At 29.9% G+C, this 12,234-nt stretch overlaps 1 long non-coding RNA gene across 1 annotated transcript; it reads left to right on the forward strand.

The window, feature by feature from the left end:
- The first annotated feature begins 224 nt into the window (after nucleotides 1-224).
- Nucleotides 225-4,016, forward strand: LOC133821555 (uncharacterized). Its single transcript, XR_009887670.1, has 4 exons — nucleotides 225-508; nucleotides 1,095-1,236; nucleotides 3,040-3,131; nucleotides 3,692-4,016. It is a non-coding gene; the product is annotated as an uncharacterized LOC133821555 (long non-coding RNA).
- Nucleotides 4,017-12,234: the final 8,218 nt, after the last annotated feature.

Below are 12,234 nucleotides of genomic sequence, written 5' to 3' on the forward strand. Positions count from 1 at the left end.
GTTACCAAACATATTTTATGTTTAATTGTTAAATTTTTAATTAATTAAATAAAAAACTATTTTTTAAGTGTTACCAAACAATATAAATTTTTTTACCAATTAAACACAACCGATACTTATTAAAAATTTATAGTATTAATTTTATTTTTTTTCTTTTAAAACTAATCAAAACTATTTTTTAAAAAATAGATTATTTTTTATCTTCTTTATTTTTTAAAGAATGACTTATTTCTAGGTTAAAAAATTGCCCCAGTAATCGTGACCCCCTCCACCCTCGTTTGACCTCGCGCGCAGCACCTCTTCCATGACGGCGCCCCCCACCTCCATTCGACAACCACGGACAGCACCCCAACACAGTAGCCCAGCCGTCGTTCGACCCCAAGACAACAACCCCGCCATTGCTCAACATCCACAACAGTTTGTGTGACTGGAGTCAACCTCTATTCTCCGGCGACTGGATTCTTCCTTCTCAGGCGACAACACCTCAGGAGCACTACGGATTCTCCAGGTATGGACCTCTGCCCTCTCTCATATATGTTCATAGCTCACACTAGATTAGAGCAATCATTGGAGTCCCAATTGCTTTCTTTCCCTTTTCTTTATTTTTTTTCCTCTCAAAGTTCAAACTCGCAATAATTCTTCTCAACTTTCTTTCTTTTGATTTCTGGGATTGAAGATTCAGAATGCCGAATTGGGTCTCTTTGTAGAGTTTTGTGGTGTTAAATCTTACCTTGATTTGTTTATAAAACTATAGAAATTATCCTGTATTGTAGAAGAGCTACTATTGGTTTGATTCTTCTTTCGCTTCTTGTTCATGTTGCAGTCCAAGTTTAATTTGATTGATTTGGTTCTCAAGTCTTGCTATCTTACCTTCCACCATAGCTATTAATCGAACTTCTCCTAAATTTCTTTTGACAGATAATTATGAAGTTCTTTCTTTTGATAGCTTCTTTGAAGTGTTCCACATTTTTGTAACTAAACTGTAAAAGTTTTCTCCATCTTTTAAAGCTAGACTGTGATAATTTTTTGTTCTTAGTATGTTGCTTGTGACAATAATAATTCTGACTGCAATATTGTTGGTGTAATTTGTGCAGACCATCATGGTTAGTAGATGGTAACAGAATCTCTACAAAGATCAAGAGTGCATCTAGCAACCGTGATCTTGAAAGAATTAATTGGAAAAGCAACCCAGCTAGAGCCTGTCCTAATTGTGAATTTGTGATTGACAACAATGAAGTAAGATTTCCATTATTTCTTTATCCTTTGTGTACTTGGGAGAATTAGAAAGATGACAGAGAAAAGGGAATCACGGGGGCAGAGAAACAAGCTCTGAGGTCCCAGCCTCTCATGGGCATCCACATAGCGATATCTATAGTTTTCTAGTCCTAGGGTTAGGTGGGGAGCCTAGTTTCATTAAATAAAAAATCCCGACGAATTTTTATAATGCCATATTATTGTTTGGTGAAGTAGAATTTTCTTGAATAACTTGCTAATAGTAGGGCTAACTACTTAAATCCTAGGTATAAGCTCTTTTAATGTAGATTATGGGTTCTACTTTGCATCTATTATAATTGGGTTACAGGATGGCTACTCATAAAGAGTGCGAAGATTTTTCATAATACTGTCTCATTTGTCAGACGAAGTAGAATTTTCTAGTATAACTTTCTTACAGTATGGTTAAATACTTAAATTCTACTTATAAAGCTCTTATAGACTATGGGATCTCCATCTCGTCTATTATAATTGAGTAGTAGCTTGTTTAATTATAACGAGTGCAAAGCATTTTCAGAATGCCACATTATATGATCTGGCAAAGTAGAGTTTGGTATGGCTGCTTAGTTCCCTGCATCTGTGATTTAGCAAAAATATCTTTCCCTTAGTGGCCTCCTGGACATTCTCGAGGATCAAGGTACTGGATTTGGAAATTTCTGGCATGCTATGTGTGTGCTTAATGTATATTTCTTGAGCTGTTTCCTAGAGAGAGTTTAATTGGCTGGGTGAAGAGAGAGGGAGAGGCAAGTTCTCGAAATCCTATTCTGTTTGTAATTTTTTTGATACGTTCTCATAATACAATCTTTCTCCCTAATGATCCCTACGAGTTAATGAGTGGAAAGATGGTAGATGGTTATGAATTATATGGGAAGTGAAAATTGATTCAAAAATGTTTTTTTTTTTTGCAATGTGGTATACTCTAGACTAGTTGTGCAATCCAAGATGTTGAACTTAGAGAGCTATTACATAGCTAATATGAAGCCAGTGAGAAGAAATATCACATCAATAATTTAGACGAAGATAAGGTTATGGAGTTTTATAATGTGGCCGTAATTAATGACATTAGCCTTCAGCCACCTCAACAAATTATTGCAGTAGTTTGAATAGCTGTGTGGCACATCTTGGTCAATCTATGCTAAAATTGCTCCTGATTTTGCTCATTTATTATTTTAGAAAGAATGTTTACCCAATCTGTCAGTGTTCTCTCACATTATTGATTGCTAGTTTTACTTGTATATATGTTTCTTACATATTTTCTAACTTCCATGCTCAATTCTGATCTTTTCATGCGATCCTCTAGTTGAGAACTTTTATTTATTTATTTTTTTAATGTTTTATGGAGGACAGAGAGCCTAGCTCATTATTTAATCTTGTTCTGGGAAAATTAGGCCATTTGGATTCTTATTGATGTTGCTGTCTAATAATGCCATTTTCTCTAGTGTGGAAATGGACGTGCTGAAGGAAAACTGTGCCAATATTGTTTTGGTAGAATATATTTATCATAGTAGTACTAAAGTCATATTAATGGAGCATAATAGCATGTTAACATGATATTGAAACATACCAATCTTGTCTGTACTTGAAAATATTTGTAAAACTGTCTTTGCTGCTATTATGTTGTATTCCTCGTGAACATAAGGCAACAACTTGAATTGACAGGCTTTTCAGAAGTAGTGTTAGTGAGACCTTGTAGTGGAACAATTATTATAATTTTTATTTCATTTTTCATGCTGTCCTCGTAAATGTTGGTTTCTGAACATCTTGCAGAATGTTTCAGTTGCTGTAGTCTGCTTATTCTACAATAAGCATCCCAGACACTGCTCTTTTTCTAGGAATGAACGAGGATAATGCCACAAATTGTAAGACTCTTTTTCTTTCTTATATGGAAAAAGCTAAAAACCCTCCAATGTCCAGAATGATTCCATAGATGTCTTTATCCTAATGATCTCTTGATTAAGTATTCAATTTTTTCTAAACACATTTAATAAGTGCAAATAAAGAAACTTTAGATGTGAAAAGTATTTGCAAAACTGGGAAAGTAAAACTTACTATGTATGACTATGCAATAGAACTATCATTACTCCTACTAAGGTTCTTACAAAACCCAATAGCCTAGAATTATGTTACTTCTATGTATGTAGTAGTAAGGATTTCGAATGAACTGAGATTCCTGAAGAGGCTTTGGCTTCTCTGAAACAAATATCATATTGTGGTCTCAGCTAGCCTCAAAGTTTTGTTAAGACTTTGCTAGTTGCAGTCGTGCAATGAACTCCCACAGTAATTTGTTTGTGTGTTGCGGTGATAACAGAAAATTAACCAATATGCAATCCAAGATTATGATAGCATTATTGACTATTTTAGATGAATGATATGTTATTTCATGACCTCATTAGTTTTTCTTTTATGTTTTATTTACCAGATTCAACAAGTCAAGTGCAAAAGAAAATCTGATTTGGAAGGCTTTGGTGTGTTGACATTTGGAAGATCATGAATTCCTACCTTTACTTTTGCATATGCAACTGTTTAAGACTATTTTGTTCACTATTGTGAGAATTTTTTTTTATGTTAATTAGGCAGTGTTGAATATCTTAAGACTTTTGCATTATTTTTTTAGATAATCTCGAATGTATTTTGACACAATTATTTTGTTATATGTGTTATGAACCATATAATTGGTACTCAAAAATATATTTGTACAATGTTAAGGGTGTTTTTAGTATATTAAATGAAGCGGGTTTGAATTAAAGAAATAAAAAATAACTATAATGTGCAGGTTTATATAATAATAATCCAAGCTTATCCAAATATTAGAATAATACAAAAAATGTGTTATTGTATCTTTTACAATAACATTGGTTTATAAGCATAAAATTATGTTATGCAAACTATTTTCTATAATGCAGAAAGTGTGTTATTATAAAGTGTATCCTAACACTACTTTATAAGTATAAAAAAGTGTTATATAATCTACTTATAAATAGCATAATGAAATACTTATCTAACTATTAAAATAACACAACAAAAGTGTTATCGTAAGCTATACCATAACACATGTTTATAACTATGGAAAAGTGTTATGCAAAGTGCTCCGACCTACTATAACACTGCTTTTCTTAACACATCAAAAAGTGTTATGGTATATATTTGATAATACTTTTTCGGTCTTATTGAATTTTTTCTTGTAGTGCTAGCTCCACTAAACATGATGTTATATATTATATAGTTTCAGAAAATACCAAATATTAGAGCAGTTCATAAGAAAGATTGTTTTTTTGATAGTTCTAATGTTATTTATTTTAGGATAAATACTCATTTCATACCCTGTGTTTTATCAAAATACATACTTGGTACCCTATGTTTTTAATAATGCTCATTTGGTACCTTGTAATTTGAAATCATACATATTTGGCACCCTAAACTCGATTTTGATTAATAAAATTATATTAATATAACCAAATTGACCTATTTATATGAGTTTCATATTCAAATTTAAATACTAAATTACATATAACTGATGGTAGTTTGATCATATTAATAAAATTTTATCGTTGAGTCCAGGGTACCAAATATGTACGATTTCAAATTACAGGGTGCTAGATGAACATTATTATAAAATAGAGTACCAAGTCTATATTTCGATAAAAGACAGGGTACCAAATGGGTATATATCCTTTATTTTAAAATCTGGAAATTAAAAAACTCATTAAATGTCAGCCAATAGGCATCAAATTTCTATTGGTAGAATAGATTGATTAGATATAGCTTATCTATCTATCTTTCTAGCAAGCTAGTGAACTAAGTATACAAATTAAATTTGACCAGCAATCTCAACAAAAAAAAATGTAGCATTTGGTACATCTTTTGCCTATTTTTTTCCAATCTATATATTTAGGTATATTAATTATAATTAATCCACATAATTTGTAACGTTAATCACTATATATATATATATATATACTAGATATAAGTAATGTGCAATGCACATTTCTTTAGTTTTATTTATAGAATTTATTAATTATTTTTATTAAATTTATATTAATATCATATAAATTTCAAATAAATATCTTATTTTAATTAAATAATTTATTTATTTTTGTTTAAGTTTATGTTTGTTCTAGTTTTTGAATTTTGAAGTGACTACAAGAAATTATATATTATATGTTTAAATATTATACGTAGATTTTAAATTTAAGTTTCTTGCTAGTTTTTTTTAAAATAATTTGTTGTTAATTGACAGTAAATTATATTATATGTTTAATATGATATTATTCTAATAAGTTAGTTTAAGTTTAATTAAATTTTATTTAAGTTATAAAATGTATTATTTTATTATTTTTAAATAATTATCATTGTAAAATATCTCAAAAATATTCTATTTAATTTATTTAATTATTTATTGTTTCTGAATAATTATCATTATAAAATATCTAAAAAAATATCATATTTTAATTTGTTTAATTATTTATTATTTTTAAATAATTATCATTGTAGAATATTTCAAAAATATCATATTTTAATTTTTTTTAATTATTTATTTTATTTTATTTAAGTTAAAATAATGTTTACAAACTACTGTTAAATATAAAAATATTATGCTAAATATAAGAATATCCTACTAAAGTTAATATTAAAAAATAAAAAAACCGTTCAAACAAAAAAATTTCATTATACACTTTTTATATAGAAGAAATATATAAATCTGTCACACAATAAACCACGTACATCATTTGCCGTACTACTACTCACTTTTCTTTCTTTCACATGCTTACAATAATATACATAATAATATAAGATTAAAGATAAGAATTATATATCTATATTTATATTTATCTAATCATTGAGTATATTAGCCAGGTCTCAATTATACACACAAAATGGGTGCCAGGGTCAGCACCATTATTGTTACAATGGCTGTTAAAACAAAAAATTTAGTGAGAAAGAAAGATGCGAATAAATGGAACAATTATAGATATTTCTTCTATATAAAAAATGGGTAGATAACGAATCTTTTTGTTTTAACATTTTTTTTTATTAACTATAACAGAATATTCTTATATTTTAACGATAGATTGTAAACATGACTTAAACTTAAATAAAATTAAATAAATAAACAATTAAACAAATTAAAATATGATATTTTTGATATATTTTACAATAATAATTATTTAAAAATAATAAAATCATATATTTTATAACTTAAATAAAATTTAATTAAACTTAATATTATATTAAACATATAATATATAATCTTTTGTTGACACTACCAAATTCAAAAACTAAAACAAACATAAACTTAAATAAAAAAATAATAATTAAAAATAATTTATATATATCAGATATCGGAAATTCTTGGTTTTAACCATTTTTTATTTTTTTCCGTTAACTTTAACAAAATATTCTTATATTTAACGGTAGATTGTAAGCATGACTTAAACTTAGATAAAATTAAATAAATATATAATCAAATAAATTAAAATAAGATATTTGTTTAGATATTTTACAATGATAATTATTTAAAAATAATAAAACCTTACATTTTATAACTTAATATAAAATTTAGTTAAACTTAAACTTCACGTATTAAAATAATATCATATTAAATATATAATATAATATAATCTACTATCAACTAGCGACAAACTTAAATTTAAAATCTACGTATAATATTAATATTATATCAAATATATAATAAACAATTTCTTGTTGACACTGCCAAATTAAAAAACTAGAACAAACATAAACTTAACACAAGAATTAATTAATTAATTAAAATATGATATTTTAAAGATATTTTATAATAATTTAAATAATTAAATCATATTTATTTAAAAATAGTAAAGGCATACATATTATTTTTTTTATCTTATAAATTTGTGTGATAATTTAACTTTTATTAAGTGATTGGAACTCTTTTTCTTCATCAAATTTGTGACAGTCAGAATCCCGTGATCCGCAGGGGGAAAGACCGAGTAAAAGCTGTGCAATCTCACATCGCTTGGGGAAGGTCAAGTGTGATGATTCTAAGACTATATAGGTATGAGACTACACCGTTGAAGATGGCTTAAATGGATTGATGGGTACTACCTATGCCAACAAGATGCATCTTCTTTTCGGTAGTCCATCACTTGAGAACTCCAAAATTAAGCGTGCTTGACCTGGAGTAGTCTCATGATGGGTGACCTCCTGGGAAGTTTTCCCAGGAAGTGTGCAAGTGAGGACAAAGCACGTTGGAAAGACTCGTGTTGGTTTGTAGGGCCAGTCGTCATTCCAGGAAGCAGCCATAGTGACGTGGGGCGCTACAAATGCTATCAGAGCCTTGACCAAGCCGGAAGTGTGGCCGACGGGGATGTCAGACCCTTAAGGGAGGGTGATTATGACAGTCAGAATCTTGTGATCCGCAGGGGGAAAGATCGAGTAAAAGCTGTGCATTCCCACATCGCCTGGGGAAGGTCAAGTGTGATGATTCTAAGACTATGTAGGTTTGGGACTACATAGTTGAAGATGACTTAAATTGATTGATGGGTACTGCATATGCCAATAAGATGCATCTTCTTTTTGGTAGTCCATCACCTGAGAACTCCAAAGTGACCTGGAGTAGTCTCATGATGGGTGACCTCCTGGGAATTTTTCCCAGAAAGCGTGCGGGTGAGGACAAAGCACGCTGGAAAGACTCATGTTGGTTTGTAGGGCCACTCGTCATTCCAGGAAGTAGCACGCTGGAAATACTCGTATTGGTTTGTAGGGCTAGTTGTCATTCCAAGAAGTAGCCATAGTGATGTGGGGCATTACAAAATTCACCAAAGGATATTGCGAGAACATTAGAAACTAAAAATAGTTAATGCATATACATTATTGTCTACACTCACTAGTACAAAAACATATTTTTAGGACACTTTTTTAGGACACTCACCTAAATGTGAGTCCTAAAAAAGCCTCATGGACTTTTTAGGACTCGCGGAGTGAGTCATAAAAACTATGTGTGTCCTAAATATTTGAGATTTTTTTTAAAACAAACACCTCCTGGACTTTGTAGGACTCGTGTTGCGAGTCCTAAAAGAATGTTTTTAGGACTCGCATTGTGAGTCCTAAAAACTTATGTGTATCCTAAAAGTTTAAATTTAAAAAAAATTCAAATTCCCTCCAATTTTCCTTAAAAACTGTTTTTAGGACTCGCAATGAGTGTCCTAAAAACATATGTGGATCCTAAAAAACCTTAATAGAAAATTTAAGTGTAATATTAGTGGTGACTTTTAAGGACTCACTTTGGGTGTCTTAAAAACTTTTAAGTAAAAAATGATACATAAATGAATAAGTTAAAGCTTTATTTTAATAACTAAATTAAAAAACAGATTTTTTTTTATTTTTTAGAAAAAGAAAAGAAAATTGAATTTTATTTATTTGGGGTTATACCCAAATATTGTATTTTAAAAAAAAAAATCTGACCTAATAAACTAAATCCTAACCCTAAAAGTTTCAGCCCCCTGCTGACCCTCTCCTCTCTTCTCCCTTGCCGACCCCCTCTCCTCTCTTCTCCCCTGCTGACCCTCTCTTCTGCCTCAGCCTTTCCATGCGTCTCCTTGTCTCCCTCAGTTTCAGACTCGCACCTGGCCGCACATGGACGCCGTCGACGACAACGGTGGCTCGCTCAAGCAGATGCGGAGAGGCTCACGGCTCACGATGAGGCAATGGCTCGCGAAGGGGCTCGCTGCAACGGTGGCTCACAGAGGCGGTGGCTCGCTGCAACAATTGTTCGCGGAGGGGCTCGCTGCAACGCTGGCTCATAGAGGCGGTGGCTCGCAGGCGGGTCTTCATTTTCAGGTGGTGGCTCGCAGGCGAGTCTTCATTTTCAGGTGGTGGCTGGCAGGTTGTGTTTGGTTGGATTTTCAGGTGTTGTATTTTCAGGTTGTGTTTGGTTGGATTTTCAGGTGTTGTGTTTGGATCTGTATGTCAATGGAAATTTTTTTTGGATTTGTATGTCAATGGAAAAGTTTCAGATATGTTATTGATGTTGATTGTATATAATCATATAATATTATTGGTGTAGATTAATGTTTGCTAGTTATCTCATGAATGTTTGCTTTGATTTTGTGTATCTTTAATATATTCATTCAACTAATCGAAATATTTCTAATATTTTCTATAATTTATTTATTTTAAATATATAAGTACATATTTATTATTCATTCAACAATAATGAGATCTAAAAAAAATTGGGCATTTTACCCAAATATTGATTTATAAAATAAAATTATAATTAATTAAAAGGTACTCAAAGAATTTTTTTAGGACACACATTGTGAGTCCTAAAATTTTATTTTTGTAGTAGTGAAAAATTTTCCTCTTGCGAGTCCTAAAAAACCTCAGTTTTTAAGGTTCTCAAACAAAGGACTCGCGTCCCACGAGTCCTAAAAACTTTTTTAGCACTACAACAAAATAGACATTTAATGGCTATATGGGGGAGACATTGTAGACATTTAATGTCTCCCCCTAGGGGAGACATTGTTGCAGGAGCCATCTAAAGTGGTACACGTACACCCTATAACGTCTCCCAGGGGGAGACGTTGGATGTCTACAAAGTCTCCCCATGGGAGACGTTGTAGGTACCTATGACGTCTCCCATGGGGGACTTTGAAAACATTCAATGACTCATATAACGAGTCATCATTGGTTTTTGTATTTTTTTAAAAAAAATAAATAATTATTTTCAGTATATTAATTGATAGAATTAAATATATTAATTTTGTTTGAAATAGAATTAAATATATTAATTAAAAAATCTAAATTATATGCAAATTTAAATTTTGAATTTTCATTAATAAAACCGAAATGTGTATCTAATATGTTTTTGCTAGCTAAATATACAAAATTTTAATATTTGTTGTTAAACATACAAAATTAACAAATATTACAGTAGCTAGCTAGACATATAGTAAGATAGAAAAAATAAACAATAAAAACCTATTTTTTGGGACGATGACTTTGAACTATCGGCACCATATCGTTCGCCCGTTGTTGTCGCATTTCATTAATCTGTGCTGGTGTATATGGCGGAGTGTTCAGCTACAAAAAATATAAAGTACAATATATTATTTAATTATTATTATTTGATTATATCTACTTTAATAATAAATCAACCATAAACTTTTTATAAATTTATATATATATATATATATACCTCTTTCTTCAAGTAACGTCTAGGTCTATCCATATCTTTTCCTATGTATATGAAAAATTAAACAAAAAAATTATATAAGCATACGAAAAATTGGCCAGCATTTCCCTTATATTAGTAACCTAAACATCTGTCAATCTAATCAAATAAGCACAACACAATACAAATATAATAATAGAATACATAATTCTAGACAAAATCGAGCAGCATTTCTCCTATAATAGTGATCTAACCATCTGTGAACAATAAGCCAAACAAATCAAACAACATACAATATGTTTATTCCTTATAGCTCCACAGTACATAAACATATTTTCCAGAACCTACTTCACTAAAACACACAATTCTCAACCTTCTGTTATCATTGCAACACACAATTTTAATCTCAGAACCTACTTTACTATGGATGAATATTTGAGATATTAAAACTCTTCTAACAAAAGTTTAATAATACTAAAACAAGAAATAAGATAATGTAATTACCTCTTGCAATTAATAGTCCTTGCTAGCAAATTTACTTCACTTTTGCAATGCGCGCACTATGTTATGAATTAAATAATAAAAGATTAGTAACTCAATAAAAAAAAATAACTATATATAAATATCCTACTTAAATGTTAATAAAGATTACAAATATATATATAATTTTCTAATTAAATAATAATATAAATTAAAAAAATTTATAAACATATTAACTTGAATTATTATTTAGTATGTAAAATTAATTTTTTTTATTTTAGACAAAGTTATTAAATACATTTTAGCAAAACATATTTATATATATACTTAACAAACATTAAAAATTAATTAAAAAATATATAATTTTCGGAATAAATAGTAAATAAAAATTTATAAATAGTAAATAATGTGGTAACATGTTAAAATTATACAATGTAATATCTCAAATATACATAAAAATATTTTTCATACTTTAAACTAATATTTCTAATAAAACCCACAAAAACTATAAAAAATAAGCACAAAAACAAAATTTTCAACCATTATAACTACAATACATTGTTTAATCTTGAAATCATATCTCAAATATGCTTTAAATCCACTTTGATGAGCAAAAAATCACCCAAAACCGCAACTATCATAAACCCTAAAATCTCAATATCAATCCCTTAATATTTAGAGAAAATAAGCATAAAAATTATCCTAACTATTATACAACACTTATAAATGATAAAATCATACCTTAAATGGAATTTTATGGCCTAAAATTGGCCAAAATCATCAAAGAGAACCCGAAAAATCGCCTGAAAACGCCTCCTCTCCGCCTCTCTGTTTCGTGCGTATGCTCTTGGGGAAGAAGAAGAAAAATGGCTAAGTAATATAGTAGGGGAGGCCTTTAACGTCTCCCCTGGAAAGACGTGCCTAGCCTCTAACGTCTCTCCTTGGGAGACGTTCGATGTGGCACGTCTTCCCAGGGGAGACATTAGAGGCTAGGCACGTCTTCCCAGGGGAGACGTTAAAAGTCTTCCCTTATTTATATTCGGCCCAATTTTTGATATTTAAAAAAAATAAAAAATTATATCATATTTTTAAATATAACGTCTCCCACTACTTTTGATGACTTACCTAGTTAGTCATCAACAAAAACTTTTAATGACTTACACCTCTAGACTTTAAATATCACTGAATACTTTTAATGACTTACACTATTGGTGTAAGTCATTATAGAGAGTCATTAAATGTCAATTTTGTTGTAGTGTAGGACTCGCAATGCAAGTCCTAAATTTTTTTTTTGTAGTAGTGACTATGACTTTTTCTATTTTTATTTTATT

This window comes from Humulus lupulus, chromosome 3 (assembly GCF_963169125.1).
Source record: "Humulus lupulus chromosome 3, drHumLupu1.1, whole genome shotgun sequence".
Taxonomy (NCBI): domain Eukaryota; kingdom Viridiplantae; phylum Streptophyta; class Magnoliopsida; order Rosales; family Cannabaceae; genus Humulus; species Humulus lupulus.